Source organism: Saccopteryx bilineata, chromosome 4 (genome assembly GCF_036850765.1).
Source record: "Saccopteryx bilineata isolate mSacBil1 chromosome 4, mSacBil1_pri_phased_curated, whole genome shotgun sequence".
NCBI classification, from domain to species: Eukaryota; Metazoa; Chordata; class Mammalia; order Chiroptera; family Emballonuridae; genus Saccopteryx; species Saccopteryx bilineata.
Window position 1 is genome coordinate 108,167,200 of NC_089493.1, and position 25,853 is coordinate 108,193,052.

Consider the following 25,853-nt stretch of genomic DNA (forward strand, 5'->3'; position numbering starts at 1 on the left):
CACTAGGGGGGTTGCTCTGTTGCTCCGTAACCAAGTTCTTCTTAGAGCCTGAGGCAGAGACCATCATCAGCCATCCTCAGCATCTAGGGCCAATTTGCTCCAATAGAGCCATGACTACAGGAGGGAGGGAGGGAGCAGAGAGAGACAGAAGTAAGCCAACTAGCCGTGGCCAGCTCATTCAGTTTCTATGAGCTATATGTGAAAGGATAAAGATAAGAGGCCTTTATATCTCAAATTAATCAAGATTTGAATGACAAATTTTCAACATAAAATAAAAAAAAATATACAGATGATGTGTGATAGAATTATACACCTGAAGCCAATATAATTTCATGTCACCACAATAAGTCAATAATTTTTTTTAAATCAAAGCAAAAACAAAGACAAAATACATCTCATTCTAAAATACTTCTTTTAAGTTCATATTTACTTTGAATAATCCTCTTTTATTAAGTTTTGCTACAACTTTCAATGTTCAAGTTAAATCTATCCTGGTGCAGTGTTCTAAGAAGTTAATAACAGTGGCACTAAGAGCATAACATAGTTGTTTCACTGCTATTCCCAGATTCTGTAAATTCCCAAGGCAAATAAACCCTGAGGCTGCAAGATAACAAACTGTCTCAAATTTGTTAGATTCCACTAGCATTTGCATTTTATTTATTTATTTACTTACTTTTAGCAAAAGACAGAAAGACAGGGACAGACAGAGAGAGAGAGAGGTGAGAAGGATCAATTCTTCACTGTGGCATCTTAGTTGTTCAATGATTTGCTTTCTCATATGTGCCTAGACTGGGAGGCTCCAGCCGAGCCAGTGACTCCTTGCTCAAGCCAGTGACCTTGGGCTCAAGCCAGAAACCTTGGGCATCAAGCCAGAGACCTTTGGGCTCAAGCCAGCAACCATGGGGTCACATTTATGATTCCTTGCTCAAGCCAGCGACCCAGCGCTCAAGCTGGTGAGCCTGCACTCAAGCTGGATGAGTCTGTGCTCAGGCTGGTGACCTCAGGGTTTCGAATCTGGGTACTCTCAGTCCCAGACCGATGCTCTATTCACTGCATCACCACCTGGTCAGGCTCCAGAAGCATTTTTATAGAAGCAATTTCAGTGTCAATTTTATTATTGGTCTCTGAAATAATACTTTTGGTTTTGGTATCCTTTTTGGTAAATTCTGTGGTTGTTTCCATAAGTTTGTTATCTTGATCTATAAACATATCTGTTACTTTGCTCCCTTCTAGGTTGGTGGCTAGTTTATTATCTGCTTCAATTCAACCAATTTCATTTATCAGTTGTTGCTTAACTTGTTCTAATTCTTTGGGCTTATTTTTAATTTTTAAATTTTATTTAGAAAATTAACTTTAACATGGTGACATTGATCAGAGTACATAGGTTTCAGGTAAACATTTCTATAGCATTTGAACTGTTGATTATGTTGTATATCCATCCAAAATCAAATCATTTTCTGTCACCTTACATTTGCCCCTCTTTACACCCTTCCCCCACCTCCTCCCAACTTATTCTAATTCAGTTTTCATTTTCTTTTTTTCTGCTCTCAGATTTGCAAACTCACTTTTCTCTAAGATGACCGCGTCTATCCTGGTGGGGTTTAAATGAACTGTTAGCTATTGTATTATTATCTCCATGAGCTTCCAAGTCCTGAACCAATGCATGAGTATCAAACGTCAATTTTCCTTTGTTATAAAGGAGTTATGGCGCCTGACAGGTGGTGGTGCAGTGAATAGAGTGCTGACCTGAAACACTGAAGTCCCGGGTTAGAAACCCCAAGGTCGCTGGCTTGAGTACAGGGTCGCTAGCTTGAGCATGGGATCATCACTGACTTAAGCCCAAAGGTGACTGGCTTAAAGCCCAAGGTCACTGGCTTAAGCAAGGGGTCACTAGCTTGGATTGAGTCCCCAGTCAAGGCAAGCATGAAAAGCAATCAATGAGCAACTAAAGTGACGCAACAATGAGTTGATGCCTCTCATCTCTCTCCTCTCTCTCTAAAAAAAATAAAAGATAAATAAGATAAAGGAGTTATGGCCACTCGCCTCATATGATATCCTTCTTTGGTTATGGTGGTTAAGACGTCTCCCTGCAGGGCTGGAGTGAAACACTCCTGGGGGTTGAAACCTGATGGCCTCTGCTGCTTTCTGGTCACAGGAGCAGCCCGCCACACCCTTCACCTCCACAAATCCGCAGAGTTTTCAATTGGCAGGAGCTACCATCTTTTTTTTTTTAAATGTTTATTTTACTGATTTTAGAGAGAAAGGGAAAGACAGAAAGACAAGAACATCAATCTGTTCCTATATGTACCCTCACCAGGGATCGAACCGGCAACCTCTGTGCTTTGGGACGATGCTCTAACCAACTGAACTATCCAGCCAAGCAGTGGTAGAATTCAAATACAAATATTGATCGACTTATGACCATTCGACTTTACGACTACAATCGCTAGCCACAACTGCTCCACGTCTGGCAGCGCAAGCGTTGCCCAGCTGGGTGTATGACAGTAAGGACCAGCTTCCGGCAGCACTACCATCTCCGCGTGCACCATTTCAACTGTTATCCCAGACTCGGTACAGCAATTTGTGTTTTGTGTCTTGCATATTTTTTATCAAACCCCTCCCAAGATGTCTACCAAGAGGAAATTGTCTTTGCAAATATTAAACCAGTTGTATTGGTAATACAGTGTTTTACTTAAACCTGACGAATGTAAAAATAAGAAACAAAATGGTGTAGAGATGATACAAATGGCATAAAATGAACAAAGAAAATTATGATATATAACAATAATGAAAGAAAATTATGATAAAATATGACTTAAAGATTTTTATAACATCATTTCACAGTACTGTACACATAGCCTACTCAACTTACGACCAAATCGTGTGAAGACTGGTCTGTCGGAACCAATCATGGTCATAAGTCGAGCACTAGCTGTAATTTAAAAGTTGATTCTCTGCCTTAATGACTGTTTTAAGTATAAAATAATGATATACCAGAAGGTAGTTTATTATTTCATGCATTTAATACTTAAATAAGAACAATAAAAGAGGTACACAAAACTAGATTATGTTATAAAAAAGAGTTTTAAAATATTAATAAAAAAAGTATTAAATAATACATGACAAAAAACAATACAAGTTGTCACCCTCCGGTAGTTTGGCACTTTTTTCTCTTTACATTATATGTTTGTTTACTGAAGTAACTAACGTGAGGGAATTAAAATATAGTGTTTCATCAAAGGTACAATGAGTTTTATGAAATGAATAAATATTACAAGCATAGGTCTGTCAAATTTTTTTCACCTATGAACAGAATGAACATTATTACGAGGTCTTAGATTACCCTGTTGCACAGATGAATGTTAAAAAAGAATAAGGGGCCCTGGCCGGTTGGCTCAGCGGTACAGCGTCGGCCTGGCGTGAGGGGGACCGGGGTTCGATTCCCAGCCAAGGCACATAGGAGAAGCGCTCATTTGCTTCTCCACCCCCCCCTTCCTCTCTGTCTCTCTCTTGCCCTCCCACAGCCAAGGCTCCATTGGAGCAAAGATGGCGCGGGCGCTGGGGATGGCTCCTTGGCCTCTGCCCCAGGCGCTAGAGTGGCTCTGGTCTCACAGAGCGATGCCCAGGATGGGCAGAGCATTGCCCCCTGGTGGGCAGAGCATCGCCCCATGGTGGGCGTGCCGGGTGGATCCCGGTCGGGCGCATGCAGGAGTCTGTCTGACTGTCTCTCCCTGTTTCCAGCTTCAGAAAAATGCAAAAAAAACCCACAACAACAACAACAATGTAGATCAAATGGCTAGCAGCCCCTTTCTGGGATCACTGGATAATTTATGATGCCTATGAGCTCCAGGCTGCTTCTCACATCTTTTTTTTTTTTTTTTTTTTTTTTTACAGAGGCAGAGATAGACAGGGACAGACAGACAGGAATGGAGAGAGATGAGAGCATCAATCATCAGTTTCTCGTTGCGCGTTGCGACTTCTTAGTTGTTCATTGATTGCTTTCTCACATGTGCCTTGACCGTGGGCCTTCAGCAGACCGAGTAACCCCCTGCTGGAGCCAGCGACCTCGGGTCCAAGCTGGTGAGCTCTTTGCTCAAGCCAGATGAGTCGGCGCTCAAGCTGGCGACCTCGGGGTCTCGAACCTGGGTCCTTCTGCATCCCAGTCCGACGCTCTATTCACTGCGCCACCACCTGGTCAGGCTGCTTCTCACATCTTAATAAGAGAAGGGGCAGGGATCAAGTCCTTCACCTGAAGCAGCCATAATCTGCAATCAAAATAGCGGTTTTCAAACGAACCTCCTAAATGATCAAGAGATCCACACTTGTTCCTTGCAGAGAGGACAGGGCCAGGTCATTGGCTTAAAGACGTGTCAGCATTTCACTCATTCAACACATGTTTATGGAGCACCTATTATTCACCATGCATTGTGCTGGGTGGGGGAAAATAATAGTGAGCAAAACAGAAAAGTTCTCTGCCGTATGGAACTTATATTCGAGTGGTAGAAGATACACGATAAACAAATATGTAAGATAATTTAAAATGGTGGTATGTTCAATGAGAGAAATGAAAAGGCATTGCAATAGAGTCCTTTAGAAATGATGGTCAAGGAATCAGCATTTCATCTAAAGGGATGAAGGCACTAGCCATGTAATAAACTAGGGAAAGTTATCCAGGCAGGGGGAACAGAGAGTGCAAAGGTGCTGAGATGAGACATAGCTTGACTTATTCAGGAAACATTAAAGATGTATTTCTGAACTATGAGAACTACTTAGATATCTAGCACTAAAGATGAACCTTTACAAGATGCAACAATCCTGTCAAGGGTTTACAATGCTCACAGGATCAGAGTGTCCAAAGCTCTGGGCCTTTATTTTTAGGCTACATGGTGTGGAAGGGGTGGCATATGAGCCCCCCAGAGAAAGAAGAAGATGGTGGCAGCTCCTCCTACCTTAGGGGGTTTGAAAATTCATTCTGATCAGGGGAGTGCAAATTAAAACCACAATGGGATATCACTTCATACTTGTCAGTGATGCTGTCATCTATAAATCAATAAAGAAGTGTTGGTGAGGATGTAGAGAAAAGGGAACCCATGCGCCCTTGCCAGATAGCTTGGTTGGTTGGTGCGTTGTCCCAATGCACACAAGTTGTGGGTTTGATCCCTGGTCAGGGCACATACAGAAATAGATCTATGTTTCCATCACTCTGTCTCTTTCTCTTTCTCTCTCAAAGCAATAAATAAATTTTAAGAAGGATGAGGAGACCTATGTGCACTGTTGATGAGATTGCAAATTAGTACAGCCACTGTGGAGAACAGTATAGAATTTCCTCAAAAAAGTTAAAAATGGAGTTACCATATGATCCAGCAATTCCACTTCTGGGTATTTATCTGAAGAAAACAAAAACACTAATTTGAAAAGATATACACACCTTATGTTCATTGCAACTTTACTAGTAATAGCAAAGATATGGAAGCAACCCAAATGTTCATCAGTAATGACTGTATAAAGAAGAAGTAGGTCCTGGCTGGTTGCCCAGTTGGCTGGAGCATCATCCTGAAACACCAAGGTTGTGGGTTTGATCCCCAGTCAGGGTACATATGGGAAGCAACCAATGAATGCACAACTAAGTGGAACAACAAATGAATACTTCACCTCCTCCCACCTCTCCATCTCTCCAAAAAATCAATCAATTATAAAAAAAAGAAAAGAAAGACAGCCTTAGCTGCAGTGGTGGGTTTAGTTGGTCCTCACCAGTTCGGCAGAACCAATACCTAATTCCTTGTTGAGTTCAGCAAACCGCTTGTTAAAATGGCACTTGTAATCAGGGTTCTCTCTAAGGTGGACACCTGGGCAGCTGCCCAATGTGGAAATCACAAATTTACATTCCTTATTCTTTTTTTTTTTTGTATTTTTCTGAAGCTGGAAACAGGGAGAGACAGTCAGACAGACACCCGCATGCGCCTGACCGGGATCCACCCGGCACGCCCACCAGGGGCGAAGCTCTGCCCACCAGGGGGCGATGCTCTGCCCCTCCGGGGTGTCGCTCTGCGAGACCAGAGCCACTTTAGTGCCTGGGGCAGCGGCCAAGGAGCCATCCCCAGCGCCCGGGCCATCTTTGCTCCAATGGCGGCGGAGGGGTGGAGAAGCAAATGGGCGCTTCTCCTGTGTGCCCTGGCCGGGAATTGAACCCGGGTCCTCCGCACGCTAGGCCGACGCTCTACCGCTGAGCCAATCGGCCAGGGCTTGATCTACATTCTTGACGACAAAGATCCCATCTGTCCAGTGCTCTGGCCTTGCAGATAAGAACCAGAAGCTTCTGGCCTGTGGCCCCTTGGCCTCTTTCCAGCATGCCTCTCTGTGTGCATGAATGGGAGGGGCAGCCCCTTCCTTTATGGTTTTTATTACTTCTCCCTTATGTCCAGTTCAATTTGAACTTTGACATTCAAGGCCGGAGGGAGGAGAGCAAAGGAAAGATGATCTGGGATCTTCCCAGTGCTGTCTTAGCCTCTCAAGAGTCAGTATAGCAGGATGGTATCTGGTGGTTGAGAAGCAAGCTGTCCATGGGGGATTCTGGAAATACACTAAGGAACAGATACAAAAACATGTCTGGATGAATGTTCTGACCAGTGTTTGCCTGGTTGGCGGAAGTCTCAAGAACTGAAAGAAAGGACCTGACGCTTCCCATAATACTCTCAGGAGAGGACAGAACCTCGCCCTGGACATAGGGTCCGAATCAGAGGACATGGTTATTGTGTTGAAACCAGAATATTTGGCTCGTGCTGCCTGTCACTACGAATCCAATACACAGAGACAGGGATTGAATCTTTATGAGTGCTTTATTCAGATGGCCGGTGGTCTGAGAAGAAGGGAGGAGTTTTTTCCCCAGCAAAAGCCATCTTCACATTTTGTTTCAGGTCACACTTTCTATACAGGTGGTGGGTAAGGGGCTTGGAAAGTAGGGAAAAGGTTCCTTGCTCCTAGGCCTCCAGAAGGCAGACACTGCTTTGATCAATTGCCATTCTCCTGACAAACAAAAGGGAAGTCTCCAATACAAAGTCACTTATCTGAGGCATGATGGGATTGCACCACCCACATCAAAAAGGGTAGGAAAGGCTTAGTCCTAAAACCAAGCCCCAGGCTACAAGGATCCTGCCTGCCCACAGCCCACCCCTAACACACATTAATATCACCTGGGCAATGGCTTCCACATGGGCAGCGCCATCTTTAACAAAGTGAGCATAATATATTTTATCTGCCCAACAGTGCATTACCTTCAACATGGCTTATTATTATTTTTAATTTGAATCACCCTTTTTTTTAACCTAAGTGTTAGACCTACAAATCCTTGTGTGGTTATGCTAACGCCTGACATCACCTTTGAAGTTGCATTTTAAAGTGAATAGATTTGGTAATTTGACACTTTTAATAGACTTCTTCATAAACCATATTTTTAAATGAGAATTTACTTTCTGTATAATTTCTGAGGTACTTGGAAACCTGAGAGTTATTCAGTAAGTAGAGGCTATTTCCAATTCTGATTTTTTAATATATTGTAGTTAGTAAATCTTTCCTGGGTTTGGGTTTAGAAGGAGCACTGAGAGCAGGGAGTGCTGTCAGGGTGAGCGTCCCCGCTGGGAGTGAGCCTTTTATGCTGCTGGCCTGGCAGGGCTTCCCCAAGCTTTAGCCTTGCAGTCGCCCCGGAAGGCCCTAGTATGAGTCCACCAACAAAGCTGGCTTGTGTGGTGAGGGTTTCATGACAAGAGACACCACAGGCCCAACACCGTGTGGAGGTGTTTGATGAATAGATACAATTGTTATTCTCAAGGGCCAGCCCCACCTGGACACTCACTGCTGGTTCCTCCCAGTCCTCTCACAGAGGGGCTGCCCAGTCTCACCTTAAGCTCCACTAAATAAAGCAATCATATGTCAGTGTTTCCATGTGCCTGGCATTGTTTTAAGTACTTTACATTTACATCAGACACTAACAAATTTAATTCTCATAATGGCCTCTGGAATAAGCACAATTTTTACCTTGTGTTACAGAACATAATGCCTAAGAACACCCAGGTAGTAAGGGATGATGCTGGCTCCTCAGCTTGCAAGCTATGTCGGACATCATACCTCTGTCTCTCCAGATCCTCTCCTCCCCTTTCCTATCCTACCTTGTGTCCAAAAAGGGCCCACCCGTGTGACAGATCTTGCAAGACCGGTTCCCTTACCCTCTGGTTGCCTTTTGGTGTTGGCCAATGGGAAGCCCAGGAGAGATCAAAGGGAATGTGGAGAGGGATGGGGGGGGGGGGTGGCAATGATTTTCCTGTCAGTCCTCCCTGCAAGGTCATCCAGGCTGGCTGTGACCCTGGAAGGAAGGTCACAGTGTCAGGCAGTGGCCTCTTCCACCAAGTCTCTCCTGGATTCAGTTGGGAGTAGGAGCAAGTTGGGGCACTGTTGCTATTGACCCCAGGAGTGGCACAATGCCCTGTGTCTCCTGGCCCTTCACATCTTGGTAAAGGAGCCGGTCACTGCGCTGTGCTGCTTCTCAGCCATCATCCAGCAAGGCTTGGTTTCTCTTTCAGCCTTAGCAATTGCTGCTTCTTTTATCTTACTTATTTTTTTATTGATTTTAATTTATTGTGTTTATATAGATTCTAGTGTCACCTCAAAGGCATTCCCCTTCCCCCGTATTCTCCTCAACATCTCCCTTGTCCCCCTCTCTACAGCAACCTCCCCCCTTCTCTTCAGGTTGATCCCATCCTATCATCCCCTTTCCCTCTGTCCTCTTTTCCGCTGGTCCTTTTGATCCCTCCTCTGTCTCAATTCTGCTCCTCAGTTCACATTGTTCCTTGGATTCCTCAAATGAGTGAGGTCATATGATATTTTTCTTTCTCTGCCTGGCCTATTTCACTCAACATAATAGTTTCCAGGTCCATCCATGTTGTCACAAAAAGTAAGATTTCCTTCTTTTTCATGGCCCCATAGTCTTCCATTGTGTATATGTACCAAAGCTTTTTAATCTACTCATCCACAGATGGACACTTGAGCTGTTTCCAGATTTTGGCTTTTGTGAACAAATACTGCCATAAACATGGGGGTGCATTTCTTCTTTTGAATGAGTGATATGGTGTTCTTGGGTTATATTCCTAAAAGTGAGATGGCTGGGTCAAAAGGCAGTTCCATTTTTAATTTTTTGAGGAATCTCCATACTGTTTTCCACAGTGGCTGCACCAGTCTGCATTCCCACCAGCAGTGCGGGAGGGTTCCCTTTTCTCCACATCCTTGCCAGCACTTACTCTGTGTTGTTTTGTTGATGAGCGCCATTCTGACTGGTGTGAGGTGGTATCTTATTGTGGTTTTAATTTGCATTTCTCTAATGATTAGTGATGTTGAGCATTTTTTCATATGCCTATTGGCCATCTGTATGTCCTCTTTGGAGAAGTGTCTATTCATTTCTTTTGCCCATTTTTGATTGGATTATTTCTCTTTCTGGTGTTGTGTTTTACAAGTTCTTTATAAATTTTGGTTATTAACCCCTTATCAGACATATTGTCGAATATGTTCTCCCATTGTATAGTTTTTCTTTTTATTCTGTTTATGTTATTGTGAATCGGGGGCAGAGAGAGAGAGAGAGAGAGAGAGAGAGATCAGCAGACGAAATCATCGTGGACTAGCAAAGGACCACCGCTCGCTCAGGCAAATGGCCCCGACTTTACGCTGTGTCCTATTTTTATTCACAAAATTTCAAAGAGCTTGCTTACTGAGAAATTGGCATAGCATCAAACATAACTTTTACTCAAACATACATGGAATACATCTGCATGATAGCTTAATAACAATATAATATCAAAAGGCATTAATTGCTATTGCTTCTATGGTTCCACAACATTCCTCTCTTTATCTCAAGGGATAACCTTGAAAGGAACAGAAATCTTATGAGAATGTTTTACTGAGAAAAAAGCTCAGCAACTGCCTTCAGTCACATAGACCTGTTTCAGTGACCCGCCTTCAAGTCACAAAACAATTCTCTTGGCAAAACATTTTTTTCTTGTTGGCTGTGTTCCCATTCAAGGTCAACCGTCCCAAGGAGAAGCATTCCAGGAAGCCAAAATTGTAAAACTGCAGAAGGGAGCATACCAGAACTGCCAACTCAACACACACTTGCTCAAAGCTCTCCCTTACCCTATAAAATTTTGCCTCAGAGTCTGTTTTGGTGCACCTTCTCCCCACAGAAGTGCCCGGCAGGGTTCCTTTCTTCCTTTCAATAAAGCTTGTTACTCTGGTCTTTTCGGACTCCAATGAATTCCAACACTGAGGATATGACTACCTACCATGAACAGCTTTTAGTTAGAAAGTTTTTTTTTTAAATTTATTTATTCATTTTAGAGAGGAGAGAGAGAGGGAGAGAGGAGAGACAGAGAGAGAGAAGGGGGGAGGAGCTGGAAGCATCAACTCCTACATGTGCCCTGACCAGGCAAGCCCAGGGTTTCGAACCGGCGACCTCAGCATTTCCAGGTCGACGCTTCATCCACTGCGCCACCACAGGTCAGGCCTAGTTAGAAAGTTTTAATTTCAGACCATCCTGTGTAATTTCTTTAGGTGTCTGAGTCCAAGGCCACCACGCATGCTTTCCCTGGGCTTGTCAGCTTCACAATGTGGCCCCTATTCATCTGCAGTACAGTGTTTGGTGTGCCATATAATTTTAATGATTAGTTTGTGTGTGCCATGAGAGGAAAATGTTGAGAATTGCTGATTTAAATAATTTTCAAGTATACAGTTCAGTGACATTAAATACACTGCTGTGCAACCATCATACTGGCCATTTCCAAATCTTTTCATCTTTCCCAACTAAAACTTTGTCCCCATATGTATGGCCAGTATCCACAGCCACCATCACAGTCGCCTGGCCCATGCAGGTTCGCATTAGATTCGGACAGACGGTAATGAAACAACGGAGCCAAGAACTGGTGGGTCATTAGCTTTAATCCTAGCTTGCACCCAGCGGGCAAGTAAAAACACACACTGGGCTCCAAAACCCACTCATTCAGTGCTCACAAAGTTACTGACTTTATCAGAGTTTCCTAGAATCAAAGGTTTCTAGCTCACCAGACTTATTCACTTCTGTTCTCCATCTCCTTCCTTCTCCTTGCACAAACTATGCACAGACTGGCTTCTCACTCAGCACTCCACCATCTTGGCTGCTTCTCCTGGCCTCCTCCATGTGGCCTTTCTCTGCTCACTTCTCTAATGCTAATCTCAGGAACTGAGAGAGCAAGCTCTGGTCTGCCCCTCTTTATAGTACAGAAATCAAAACCTTTAATTCAATATACAAAATAGGGAAGTCTCTGATACAAAGTCTACCCCACATCAAAAAGGGTGGGAAAGGCTTAGTCCTAAAACCAAGCCCCAGGCTACAAGAATCCTGCCTGCCCACAGCCCGCCCCCAATACACATTAATATAATCATGCCCTTCCCAAGCATTCACCTGGGCGACGAGCTTCCACGTGGGCAGCGCCATCTTTAACAAAGTGAGCATAATATATTTTATCTGTCCAACAATCCACCCCTATGCTCACTTTACTACCCACAGTTCACACCACCAGCATCCCTGTGCAAAGAAATTAGGCACATTACACAAATTACAACAGCACAAATCATAGTCTCAACAATTACAAAGGTACATTTCACCAGTCTCTGAGCACTTAGCCCAAAGTGCAAAATGTCCTCGGCCTTTTTTCTAGCCATGGGAAAAGCTTCCCGGGGCAGGGGAGTGCTTCCAGCAAAGCCACCCCCCACCCCCATCAGGGTATTTCACATTGTCCAAAATCTGTAAGTCTATCCAACAAAGAAGCCAGTGCTCATTCTGGTCATAGTCCAGGAAATCAGTCTACGCACATGGGGCCTCAGCCACCACCCTCATCCCTGCCATCCTAGCAGATCTTACACTGTCCCAAGAAGGAGCACGTGGCAATGGCAGTCAGCATTTCCATCTCTGCTCCAGAGAGCATGATGGCGTTCATCCCTATGCCCCCAAATTGCAGACCTACCAGGGACATAGCAAGTACTCCTTGCTGCTGGGCTCTCATCTTCTGGAGACTGCAGATTGCAACTCCAGCCCGATTCTCTTCATCCTCCAAAGAGGAACTGAAAACACCAGCTCCCGCTGCCGGTCTCGAGCCCTAGGCTGCCGCAGCCTTCTGCTCCACAGACCTTGCAGCTCTGGACCCGGCCTCAGCCTCAGCCTCAGCCCCGGCCTCCTGTCACTGCTGGCTCTCCACAATGTCCAGGGCAAGCTGCAACTCAAGAACCTGTGATTCCTTCTCCAGCGTCTGCTCCATTTCCAAACAAATCTCACGAACCTGGTCGGCCTCTTCTGGTGCTTGCTTCAGCTCCAGGGTCGGCATCTCTTTCTTTCATGTTTGCTCCAGCTCCTTCCACTGCTCGGTTTGCAGGTCTTGGGCAGCCTCTTCCACAGAGCTCTCGGTTTCCTCTCTCATGGCTGTAAAAGTCAGCCTGCCTATGTTACCCAAAAGGACAGCCATGGGGAACCATAACAGCAGCCAGTCCTCTACTCTACCGCTCAAAGGTGGTAGTGGCTCCATATTCATCTGTATTGAATCCTGCCACAGACTACACCAAATGTATGGCCAGTATCCACGGCCACCATCACAGCCACCTGGCCCATGCAGGTTCGTATTGGATTCAGACAGACGGTAATGAAACAATGGAGCCAAGAACTGGTGGGCCATCATCTTTAATCCTAGCTTGCACCCAGCAGGTAAGTAAAAACACACACTGGGCTCCAAAACCCACTCATTCAGTGCTCACAAAGTTACTGACTTTATCAGAGTTTCCTAGAATCAAAGGTTTCTAGCTCACCAGACTTATTCACCTCTGTTTCCCATCTCCTTCCTTCTCCCTGCACAAACTATGCACAGACTGGCTTCTCACTCAGCACTCCACCATCTTGGCTGCTTCTCCTGGCTTCCTCCACATGGTCTTTCTCTGCTCTCCTCTCTAATGCTAATCTCAGGAACTGAGAGAGCAAGCTCCCGGTCTGCCCCACTTTATAGGGCAGAAATCAAAACCTTTAATCCAATATGCAATATAGGGAAGTCTCTGATACAAAGTCCACCCTACATCAAAAAGGGTGGGAAAGGCTTAGTCCTAAAACCAAGCCCCAGGCTACAAGAATCCTGCCTGCCCACAGCCCGCCCCCAACATACATTAATATAATCACGCCCATCCCAAGCAATCACCTGGGCGACGGGCTTCCACGTGGGCAGTACCATCTTTAACAAAGTGAGCATAATATACCTATTTTATCTGCCCTACACCATAAAACACCAACTCCCTGAAAGTGTTATTTTTAATATATATTTTTTAATGTTTTATTTTATTGACCTTTTAGAGTGGAAGGGAGAGAGCAGGAGAACAGACAGGAACATCTGTTCCTCTATGCGCCCTGACCAGGGATCTAACCAGAACTTCTGCACTCCAGCATGAGGCGCCAACCAACTGAGTTATCTGGCAAGGGCATGGTTTTTTTCTTAATAATTTATTTATTTTTTATTGATTGGTTTTTAGAGAGATAGAGAGAAAATAAGGGAGAGAGAGAACGTGAGAAGTACTGTATAGATTACATTGTTCCACTTAGTTATGTATTCATTGGTTGCTTCATATGTGCCTTGACCAGGGATCGAACCTGCAACCTTTGTGTTTCAGGGAACAACTCTCACTGATTGAGCTAACTGGCCAGGGCTTTGTTTTTATTTTGTTTTGTAAATCCTTCCAATAACATTTTATGTACACTCAATGTACATATAAATAAAAACACAAACGGTCGCTTATCTTTTACACAGTCTGCATCTTGCTTTTTTCACTTAATCTTGGATGTCATATTCCTTTCACATTCATATATAATGCAATTTCTCATCCTTCTGCTCAGCCTTCCCTTGTATGGATATTCCTACAAATTTAGCCCTTCTCACATTGATGAGAACAGGGTGTTCTCAATGCTGTGCTACGGTTTGCTTCTAGCATCCTGTTTCCTCTCCAGGCTATGGCCTCCCTATAAGAAAACCAATCACTGCCATGACTTGAGGGCCTTCCAGTCCTCTGGGTTCCTGGCTGGCTGTCTCCTGCTCCCGTACCCCTGGCATTGCAGTGACCCCAACACGTGTCTCTTTGGGACCCTGTCTCCTGAACTCAGCACCTTCCCTGGTGGCCTGTATTCCAAATGTGACAAACCACAGTGACCCAAGGTAATGGAGACAGCTCTGTGGTTTCCATGGGTGAGGTTGTTTTCCATGTATGAGCTCCTGGGGAGTACCCACACTGCACCTTCAGGGGTGGAGACCTGGCTCAGAGCTGCTGAGGTGAAGAGCTTGGCATTGGATTTCCCAGCTTGATTCAGCCCCAGCTGAATTTGCTGGCACCTAGTATGGGAGGTGAGGCCACCAGTGGCCTATTTATCTTTCCTTCCACACTCTGTACTGTTTTTCTTCTCTAACACTCCCATCACCATCTCCACCATCTAATTGAAAAAAGAATTGTGTAAAATAGAGAAAAAAAATGGTAGAAAAAAACCTCTCATCGTCTCCAAAAATATATGACTTAAAATTTATGCTAGATGGAGCAGAATCAATTATAATGAAAAAAGCTTTTCACGTAATACTACTAATAATAGAGACCACATATTTGTGTGTGTGTGTGTGTGTGTGTGTTTTTTTTTTTACAGAGACAGAGTCAGACAGACAGGAACGGAGAGAGACGAGAAGCATCAATCATTAGTTTTTTGTTGCGACACCTTAGTTGTTCATTGATTGCTTTCTCATATGTGCCTTGACGGGGGGGGGGGGGGCTACAGCAGACCAAGTAACCCCTTGCTTGAGCCAGCAATCTTGGGTCCAAGCTGGTGAGCTTTTGCTCAAACCAGATGAGCCTGCGCTCAAGCAGACGACCTCGGGGTCTCGAACCTGGGTCCTCTGCATCCCAGTCCAATGCTCTATTCACTGTGCCACCGCCTGGTCAGGCTAAGACCACACATTTTATACATACTCACATGATGCCCATGGAGCCCTCACTGCCCCATGAGGTAAGTACTGTACTGTTCTTTTTTTCACCACGTTACTGATGAATAAAGAGGCTCAGAGAAGTCAGTGCCAGAAGTGGGACAAGACCCTCCTCTGACTCCAAATCTCCCTGAATGCCCACATTTTCCAGGTGAGTCTGGCCTGTGGATAACCCACCCTCCCTTATTACCCTAAGGCTGCTGGTAGATGGTGTTACTGAAGAGAGGATTTTTTTGTTTTTGTTTTTGTTTTTTAATGAGAAGGAAAGAGAGAGAGAGACAGACAGACAGACAGGAAGGTAGAGAGATGAGAAGCATCAATTTGTAGTTGCAGCACCTTAGTTGTTCATTGATTGCTTTCTAATATGTGCCTTTACCAGCGGGTGGGGGGCTACAGCAGAGCAAATGACACCTTGCTCAAACCAGTGACCTTTGTGCTCAAACCAGAGACCATGGGGTCATGTCTATAATCCTGTGCTCAAGCTGGTAAGTCCACACTCACCCTGGCGAGAGGAGAGGAATAATTAACAGAAAAGAACTAGAGGAAGGAAGCAAGGCCTAGGTATAACTGCACAAATGTTGGGGAAGGGGCCCAGCATAACTAGGTCAGCTTGCAGACTGAGCTCACAGGGCATGCTGGACGGGCTGACAGGCTGGAGACCAGCTGAAAATGTTCCTGTGCTGTCCTGAGAGCTGTTGCTGTTGATAAAGAGAAAGAGGGCAGGGAGAGGGCAACCTGGCAGGGAGAAGTCTCTTGGTATGAGGGTGCCTGGATTCTTTTGCAATCTCTACTTCCAAGAAATGTGGGACCTCACAGAAAGGACCCTGTTCCTCATGGCCCAAAGGCTTAAAGATGGAGCTTTGACTCAATGAGGCAAAGTAAAGCTGGAACCCAGGGTATGGTAGGGGTTGGATGAAATCATTGTAGGGAATGAGTCTGGCTATGCTCAAATGAAGGTAGGGACCAGGCACCTCCCTACAGCTCCCCTTCATGGGACCCTGAGGTCTGAGGTCACTTTACACTGTCCAGCCCCCTGGCCTAAAGAAACACCAGCAGACCAGGGATGGAGGCTGGGGAGACAAATGTGGGAGGGGAGGCCTCATCCACAGAGAATGCTTTCTGGAGAAAACGTTCTTCTTTGGTGTCAGCCAAAGAAAGTCTTCAGGAAGAAGCAGAAGCCTAGGAGGCCATTTTGGGGACACTGTAAGTCTCCCATCACTAATGCCCCACCTTTCCCAGCCTTCTTGGCACGCACCAAGGATAAGGACAGCCTAGTTTGTTAAAACCAGCAGGCGCTTCAACACCGTACATCCTGACTGAGCTCTCAGCTGTATGAGGCCTGCAGGGTAGATGCCACAGAGGATAGCAAGATGGGCCAGCCCCCACCCACTAGGAGGAACTTCCAGGGAAGGGGCACCAGCTGGCACACAAACCACGGCAGCCTCAGATGGTTTCAGATGAGGGACTAAGAGAGAACAGGTCTAGAGCAGCGATGGGTGTGGCTGAGAGTTGTTGGGAGAGGCTCTGGGAAGTACACAGGGTTTAATACCCATCTGCTTTCCTCCTGATAAGCTTTGGCCTCTCTGATCCCCAAGAAAAACACACACACACACACACACACACACACACACACACACACACTTTCTGGCTTTTCTGTGTGCACAGACTCAGTGAAAATGTGATGACATTGCAGCACTGTTCACAGTGGCCAAGACATGGAAACAACCAAAAAGCCCTTCAATAGATGACTGGATAAAGAAGATGTGGCACATATACACTATGGAATACTACTCTGCCATAAGAAATGATGACATCAGATCATTTACAGCAAAATGGTGGGATCTTGATAACATTATACGGAGTGAAATAAGTAAATGAGAAAAAAACAAGAACTACATGATTCCATACATTGGTGGAACATAAAAACGAGACTAAGAGACATGGACAAGAGTGTGGTGGTTACCAGGGGTGGGGGGAGGGAGGACATGGGAGGGAGGGAGGGAGAGAGTTAGGGGGAGGGGGAGGGGCACAGAGAACTAGATAGAGGGTGGCGGAGGACAATCTGACTTTGGGCGAGGGGTATGCAACATAATTTAATGACAAAATAACCTAGACATGTTTTCTTTGAATATATGTACCCTGATTTATTAATGTCATCCCATTACCATTAATAAAAATTTATTAAAAAAAAAAAAAAAAGAAAATGTGATGACAGAATGAGAAAAAGTATAGAAAGAAAGTCTAGGCCCTGGCCGGTTGGCTCGGCGGTGGAGCGTCGGCCTGGCGTGCGGGGGACCCGGGTTCGATTCCTGGCCAGGGCACATAGGAGAAGCGCCCATTTGCTTCTCCACCCCCACCCCCTCCTTCCTCTCTGTCTCTCTCTTCCCCTCCCGCAGCCAAGGCTCCATTGGAGCAAAGATGGCCTGGGCGCTGGGGATGGCTCCTTGGCCTCTGCCCCAGGCGCTAGAGTGGCTCTGGTCGCAACAGAGCGACGCCCCGGAGGGGCAGAGCATTGCCCCCTGGTGGGCGGATCATCGCCCCTGGTGGGCGTGCCAGGTGGATCCCGGTCAGGCGCATGCGGGAGTCTGTCTGACTGTCTCTCCCCGTTTCCGGCTTCAGAAAAATACAAAAAAAAAAAATTTAAAAAAAAAAAAAAAAAAAGAAAGTCTTGCAAAACTGAGTTTCAGAATTCCTAATCCTTAGACGATTCTAAGACACAGATATCGATTAGAGGCGCTGCATGATGAGGAATCCTGAGGTTTACCAGCCTCTCCAACTAGATAAAGTCCCTGGACTTGGGAAGAGGACAGAGTTGTGTGTGTGTGTGTGGGGGGGCCTGTAGATTGGTAGGACCCTGAGAAAGGATCCTGGCCCAAGCTTCCTGGGACAAACTGAAGAAAATGGCAAGGGTCTAGGTTGGAAGCATCTGTGTCATGTATCGAGCACATGGGCCTCTGCAGCGCTGTGGCTGGTAGAAGAGTCCTGAGTGCTCAGGAGTGCAGGGGCATGGAGGGTGGAGCGGTGCCCAGGGGCCTTGCGGAGCACAAGTGACCAGACCGGGAATTCCAGTGCATGCCAGGTGGACTGCTGGCCTGGAGGATCGGATAAGCTCCGACCTCCTGTGTCTGGAGTAGATCACCTGGACTCAGGACCATCCCAGGAAATTTGGGGGGATGAGGAACCAGCCAACCTTTGAGTTGACAAAATGAAGTGTCTGCCACCTCAGGGGAATGGAGACTGCAATAAAAATGAGGATAAGATACAAAAATCAATTCTTTTTTTTTTTTTTAAGTGAAAAGACGGGACATGGAGAGACAGACTCCTGCATGTGCCCTGACCGGGAGCCACCTGGCAACTCTTGTCTGGGGCCTATGCTTGAATCAACAGTGCTATCCTCAGCATCTGGGGCCAATGCTTGAACCAATCAAGCCACTGGCTGCGAGAGGGGAAGAGAAACAGAAGGGAGGAGAAGGAGGGGAAGAGGGGAAGAGAGGCAGATGGTCTTCTCATGTGTGCCCTGACCGAGGATAGAACCTGGGACGTCCGCATGCTGAGCTGACAGTTTATCCACTTAGCCAACTGGCCAGGGCCAAAAAAATCAATTCTTGCACACCACAATGTATATATTGAATTCTAACCTGCTATAAGACTGAAAATCCAGAATCTATAATATATGTAAGTAAAACAAGCCTACAAACAAAAGACAAACAATAAGTAGGGAAAGTATTAATTACACCATACATGACAAAATTGCCAATTATCTTTTTTTTTTTTTTTTTTTTTTTTTGGTATTTTTCTGAAGCTGGAAACGGGGAGAGACAGTCAGACAGACTCCCGCATGCGCCCGACCAGGATCCACCCGGCACGCCCACCAGGGGCGACGCTCTGCCCACCAGGGGGCGATGCTCTGCCCCTCCGGGGCATCGCTCTGCCGAGACCAGAGCCACTCTAGCGCCTGGGGCAGAGGCCAAGGAGCCATCCCCAGCGCCCGGGCCATCTTTGCTCCAATGGAGCCTTGGCTGCGGGAGGGGAAGAGAGAGACAGAGAGGAAGGGGGGGGGGGTGGAGAAGCAAATGGGCGCTTCTCCTATGTGCCCTGGCCGGAATCGAACCCGGGTGCCCCGCACGCCAGGCCGACGCTCTACCACTGAGCCAACCGGCCAGGGCCCCAATTATCTTTACATAGAGAGGATTCTCCGGTTATGACACAGTTCCATTCCTAGGACAGTGATGTAACCCAAATTTTGGTGTAAGTCAAAACACACCCTAGCCTAAGTCATTTACCTATCCTAACAGGGTTGTAAAATCATAATCTAGAACATAAACACACAACTAAGCCACAGAAAAAGGAAAAGGACATAAATATACTGTACTGTACCCTGTCCTGTGTATTCTTCCACCATGTGCAACCAAACTAGGGTGTCCACGTAGTCTGTAACTATGACGCTAACGGCGTAAGCTGAAACACTCATGTCTCAATTTTTTTAAAGTTTTTATGAGAGAGAGCATCGTAAACTCCAGATGTCGTATGTCGAGATTGTTTTAACCTAAGGACCCCCTGTATAAAGAACTTTTTTTTTTTTTTGGCAGAGACAGAGAGAGTCAGAGAGAGGGTCAGATAGAGACAGACAGACACAGGAAGGGAGAGAGATGAGAAACATCAATTCTTCGTTGCAGTTCCTTAGTTGTTCATTGATTGATTTCTCATATGTGCCTTGACGGGGGGAAGGGGTGGCTACAGCAGACTAAATGACCCCTTGCTCGAGCCAGCGACCTTAGGCTCAAGCTGGTGAGCTTTGCTCAAACCAGATGAACCCACGCTCAAGCTGGTGACCTTGGTATCTCAAACCTGGGTCCTCCACATCCCAGTCCAACACTCTATCCACTGTTTCACTGTCTGGTCAAGCTAAAGAACTCTTATAAATCAATAAAATAAAGATTGACAACCAAAAGGATAATTCACAGAGAATATAAATAGGCAGTTCACCTGAGTGGTGATAGCGCAGTGGATAAAGCATCAATCTGGGATGCTATGTGACCAGTTTGAAACCCCAAGGTCACCAGCTTGAGCATAGATTCGCTGGCTTGAGCATGGAAATATCAACATGATCCCAAGGTTGCTGGCTTGAGTCCAAGGTTGCTGGCTTGAGCAAGGAGTCACTGGCTTGACCACGATTGGTTCGAACAGACCAGTCGTAACATGATTTGGTTGTAAGTTGAGTAGGCTATATATATATGTACAGTACTGTGAAATGATGTTATAAAAATCTTTAAGTCATATTTTATCATAATTTTCTTTCATTATTGTTATATATCATAATTTTATTTGTTCATTTTATGCCATTTGTATCATCTCTACACCATTTTGTTTCTTATTACATTCGTCAGGTTTAAGTAAAACACTGTATTACCAGTACAACTGGTTTAATATTTGCAAAGACCATTTCCTCTTGGTGGACATCTTGGGAGGGGTTTGATGAAAAATATGCAAGACACAAAACACAAATTGCTGTACCGAGTCTGGGATAACAGTTGAAATGGTGCATGTGGAGATGGTAGTACTGTAGGAAGCTGGTTCACACTGTCATAGGCCCAGCTGGGCAATGCTTGCGCTGCCAGACGCGGAGCAGTCGTGGCTAGCGATTGTGGTCGTAAAGTCGAATGGTCATAAGTTGCACAGGTCGTAAGTCGATCAATATTTTTATGTCAGAGCATCGACCCCAGATGGGAGTTGCCTGGTGGATCCTGGTCGGGGTGCATGCAGGAGTCTGTCTCACTATTACCATCCTTTCACTTGGAAAAGAAGAAAGAAAAAACAATAAAATAAGGGACTGAATAGATAGAAACATACATACATAGACATCAGTGGAATACTATGTGACCAATCGAAAAGAAATAGATATGTGTATGCTGATATGGAATGATCTCAGAGATGCATTGTTAATTTTAAAAAGAAACAAGGTACAAAGCACTATGTATAGTTGTCTGTCATTCACATTTTTAAAAAAGAATACGTATACAAATACATGCATGTTAATGCATGGTTATTTCTAAAAAGGCACAGAGGTTAAGCAAATCTATATTTATAGTATATTCTCATGAGATAATTTAATAGTGTTTGAATGATTCAGCATCTGTAGATACTTTATTTTTATTTTTATAATAGCAGACAAGCCCTGGCTGGATGGCTTGGTTAGTTGGAACATCGTCCCAGCGTGTTGAGGTTGTCTGTTCAACTGGGGTCAGGACACATGCAGCAGCAGATCGATGTTCCTGTCTCTCTTGCTTTCTCTCTCTGTCTCTCTCCCTTTCTCTCTTGATAAAATCAATAAATAAAAATAAAAGTAAATATTTTTTAAAAATAGCAGATGAGGTAAAGGGTAAACAGAAGCAAAGAACAGTGAGAGGAAGGCACAGTAATCTGTACTGGGAACTAGTGTTTTCCACGCAGGCAGCCTCAGACTACACGGAGAGAGCCGAGTCTCAGCCACCGTGACAGAAGTCCACAGCCCTCCAATAACAGGCTTTGGGGATGTGTTCCAGAACAGTTTATTCTCGAGGGAGGAGCCCTGGAGGGGCTCCAGGTAGGGCTGGGGAGGACTGATAAGGAGGCATCTGTAAGGAGAAAGAGAAAATTAGCCCTTTGTCCCCACTCAGCTGTTGTCACTCTGCCAAAAGATTTCCTATTTCTCAGTGAAATCTACCTAATTTCAAAGGTAAAATCAGCAAAGAATTTTAAAGAATCGTTTTGTTACAGGGTGGAGAATGGGCCTGGAGCAGGTCTGTTTTGGGTAGACTTCGTGCAGGACAGATTTCACAACATGAGTCCAGGTGATTGATTGATTTAAATTTAGAGAGGAGGGGAGCAGCAAGAAGCATCAACTCCCACACATGCCTTGATCAGGCAAGCCCAGGGATTTGAACCAGCGACCTCAGTGGTCTAGGTCGACTATCCACTGTACCACCACAGGCCAGGCATTTTGAGAGTACATTTATTAAAGCTGCTGCGTGTGGACAGTGAAAAGGAGGAAGGGCTTAGGCTAGAAAGAGCAAACAGGAGAGAGCTTAGGTGGGGCTACTTTGGCTCTCTGGAAAGTCAGAGAAAAAGGGGGCCTTGGAAATAGGTTCAAAGGGTGAGCCTAGGACGCGCTACCACTGCCTGCTGCTCCCCTGATTGCAAGTCTCATGGGGACCCTTAGAGTTGGAGAGAAAAGTCTGGGTGTGCTCCAGAGAGAGCGTGTGCCTGTTCTTTTTCTTGATGTCTTTTATCTTTCTTTAGCTGGCGGGAATCCTAGGGAAGGTCTGAGGGGATGGTCTTAATGGAATATTCATTAGTTTTTCAGGGGTGTTCAATATGCTGATTTATTAAAATACATGAAAAAAGTGTCAGGGTTATTTTCTGGTTAGTTTTATTTTTTAGAAGAATGTTATTAGCCCTGGCCCAATAGCTCCATTCATTAGAGCATCATCCCAAAGTGCAGAGGTTGTCAGTTCAATCTCTGGTCAGGGCACACACAGGAACAGATCTATGTTCCTGTCTTTCTCTCTTCCCCTTTCTTTCTCACTAAAATCAATACATTTAAAAAAATTTGTTAAAGAATTTTATGAAAGAAGAACCAGGACTGAGGCCAATCTGCCCCAGAACAGTCTGGACCATGTAAATCATTTATTCCTAGGTGTCCTTGGGAAGATAAAACCTTGTGATTCATTAGCTGGCTGTAAGTTGCTCAAATTGTTAATTTTGTCTCAGTTTCCCATATTTCACTTGTCAAGAAATTTCCCTAACTTCTTACTATCCTGACTCAATTTCAAAATATTATTAGAAAGGATGCAATGCTTGCACAAGATAAAAGAAGAAATTCAAAGCTTAATATCATCCAAACAGTGAGGGAACTAGAAACATACACTCAGACAACATCAGTTCAAATTCAAACTAGGAGATCCCACTTTCCACCTAGCAGGTTAGTAAACGTGGTAGACTATTCAGGGCTTGTGAGAGTGTGGGGAACAGGCACTCTCAAGCATCAGGCTATGGGAGAGCATAGCCTTATACCCCAAAGTATAAAATGAGCCCATATTGATATAAACAAATAACTGACTAAATTGATAAATGATGAAGAAACATAGCTTCTTTGCAGAACAATTTTAAAATCAATATGATCTTTCTCTTCAACAAGGTGGCAGGCGGAGCAGCCTCCCCAGCAGAAGCAGAGGTACAGATCTCTGTGAAGACCCTGATGGGCAAGACCATCACCCTTGAGGCTGAGCAACCCTGAGAATGTCAAAGCTAAAGTACTAGATAAGGAGGGCATCCCACCTAACCAGCAGTGTCTGGTTTTTGTGGGCAAACAGCTGTAGGATGCCACACTCTTCCAGACTGTAATATTCAGAAAGAGTCCACCTGCACCTGGTGCTTCATCTGCAGGGAGGCCTGGTTGAGCACTCCCTCTGCCAACTCCCCCAGAAGCACAATTGTGATGGGATGACCTGCCACAGGCCTTACGCCTGCCTACACCCCTGCTCTGTCAACTGCTGTGAGGAGTGCAGCCGCGCCAACAACCTGCGCTCCAAAAATAAGGTTAAACAAGGCCTCTCCACACCTCCGCGGCCTCCTGCCTGAGCCCTGTGACCCTGGGGCCTCGATAAAGTTTCCCTTTTGTTGACTGGAGCAGTAAAAAAAATAAATATAAAATAAAACCAGAAATGCACATAAGTGCAGAAATGCTCAAGACAATGTTTTGGTATTTTTAGAAAAAAATATATGTGTTACTTGTCTATAAATATCTTGCTTAGAAAAGCTTCAAAATCTAAAGGAAGTGCCATATCTACAACTTTGAAGTCTACAAATGTATATATGTATATACATATATACATGTAACACATATGGATGCTTATCTATTTATATATATGCACTTGCAAATTTAAGTTTTGTAAAAAGTATATAAATATATTATACATATACCTATATATGCTGTAACATCTGTCCAGTTGCAAGAAACTTAATACACATGCCCATTGCTGTGAGCAACAGAAGTTCTTACAGGCCCTTTGGACAGCACCTTGGCAATAGCTGTCAAAAACTAGAAAAACATTCATACCCTTGAACATGGTAGTTTATTTCTTTTCTGAGAATTAATTATAAGTAAATATAAATCCAAAAGAAAAGACAACAAAGAAAGCGAATTGCATTCTTGCTGCTCTCAAAGTAAATGAGCAAAACTGGAAACTAAATGTCCCAGAGAAGTTTTCAAAATGACAGTCAGTTGGTGGAATATTATTTAATTAGTAAAAAGGGTGATATGAGGACTACACAGGAGCATGGAAAATGCTGATGAGTATTTATGAGAAAGAAGAATAAAGCAAAACATGTAAGTATACTTTAGTTAGGACTCGACAGGGGTAGGCACACAGGCTGGAGGCCCTCAAGACCGAGCAGTTGGGCTTTGGCACTTGGACCCTTTGCCACCCACGTCACATACCCAACCTTTCACCCTTCCTCCAGGCTCCAGAGCAGCCTGCAGAATTCATCACCTAGAATTCTCCAGGGCCCAGAGAGGGTGCTCCACAGACATTCTGGAAGAAATATTTTGTTAATGTTGCTAATGTAGTACCATTTGAAAAAATTCTCCTGCCCTGGCCAGTTAGCTCAGTTGGTTAGAGCATCATCCCAATATGCCTCCTGTGTGGGTTTAATCTCTGGTCAGGGCACATACAAGTATTAACTACTGAATGATGTTTCTGTCTCTCGCTCTTTCTCTCTCTAAACACCAATACATTTTTTTAAAATTTCATTAAAAAAATTCTCCTAAATATTTACCGGTGAACTTAAATTCAAACTTGAACAGTGTCTGTCAATGTCTTAGTCCCCACAAAGGCCTACCCAAAACTCCCACACCTCACACATCCTTATTCAAAGTTTCCGTTACTATCTCATAGCCATCTACCTACCAGCTGACACTCTCAAACGGGTGCAAGAAAGCCCCTGTGTGCCTTCGTAGGCAGCAAAGAAAGGATTCTAAAAGGTCAAGCAACACTCAGAAAACAGCTGCTTAAAACTCAAAAAGGTTTTCCTAGGAAACACTTAGATACTATCTGGAGAACCTAAGAATCAGGACACCCCACACCTGGACTAGTTTACTTGCAGTCCAGGGGAAAGGATGGAGCTAAAGTCCTCTGCAGTTTGGTGTGAACTAGAAGTGGAGCTGGGAGCAGGTGCTGCCTGGCCGCCTAGGGACAGCTGTCTAGAGCAGCACAGTAGAAATGGAGTGTGGGCCACAGATGTGGTTGTAAATGTTCTAGGAACACCTGAACAAGAGTAAAAAAGGGTGATAGTAATTTTAACATATTTATTTAATCCAAAATCTCCAAAATACTTTTTCAACATATAACTGATAAAATGATTGTTACCTATTTTACATTCTTTTTTATGCTAAGTCTTTTAACAAACAAACTATAGAAATGATCCCTGAAAGTATAGTCTTTATGCTAAGTCTTTTAAATCTAACACGTATTTTATACTTACAGCACATCTCAGTTCAGATCAGTCATATTTCAAGTGCTCAATGGCCATATCGTGAACAAGGCAACCATATCAAATGACAGAGATCTAGAACTTTCATCTTTTCTTTTCTTTTCACTTCCCTTCCTATCCTCCCTCCCTCCTTTCTTTCTTTAAAAAACAGATCATTCTTGCTTGACCAGTGGATAGAGTGTTGACCTGGGATGCTGAGGTCCCAGGTTCAAAACCTGGAGGTCACTGGTTTGAGTATGGACTCATCCAGCTTCAGCA

General features: G+C 44.6%; 2 pseudogenes; one reads left to right on the plus strand and one right to left on the minus strand.

The window, feature by feature from the left end:
* Window positions 1-555: 555 nt before the first annotated feature.
* LOC136335520 (coiled-coil domain-containing protein 90B, mitochondrial-like) lies at window positions 556-12,077 on the minus strand (annotated as a pseudogene).
* Window positions 12,078-23,220: 11,143 nt separating this feature from the next.
* On the plus strand, window positions 23,221-23,684 carry LOC136335521 (ubiquitin-ribosomal protein eL40 fusion protein-like; annotated as a pseudogene).
* Window positions 23,685-25,853: the final 2,169 nt, after the last annotated feature.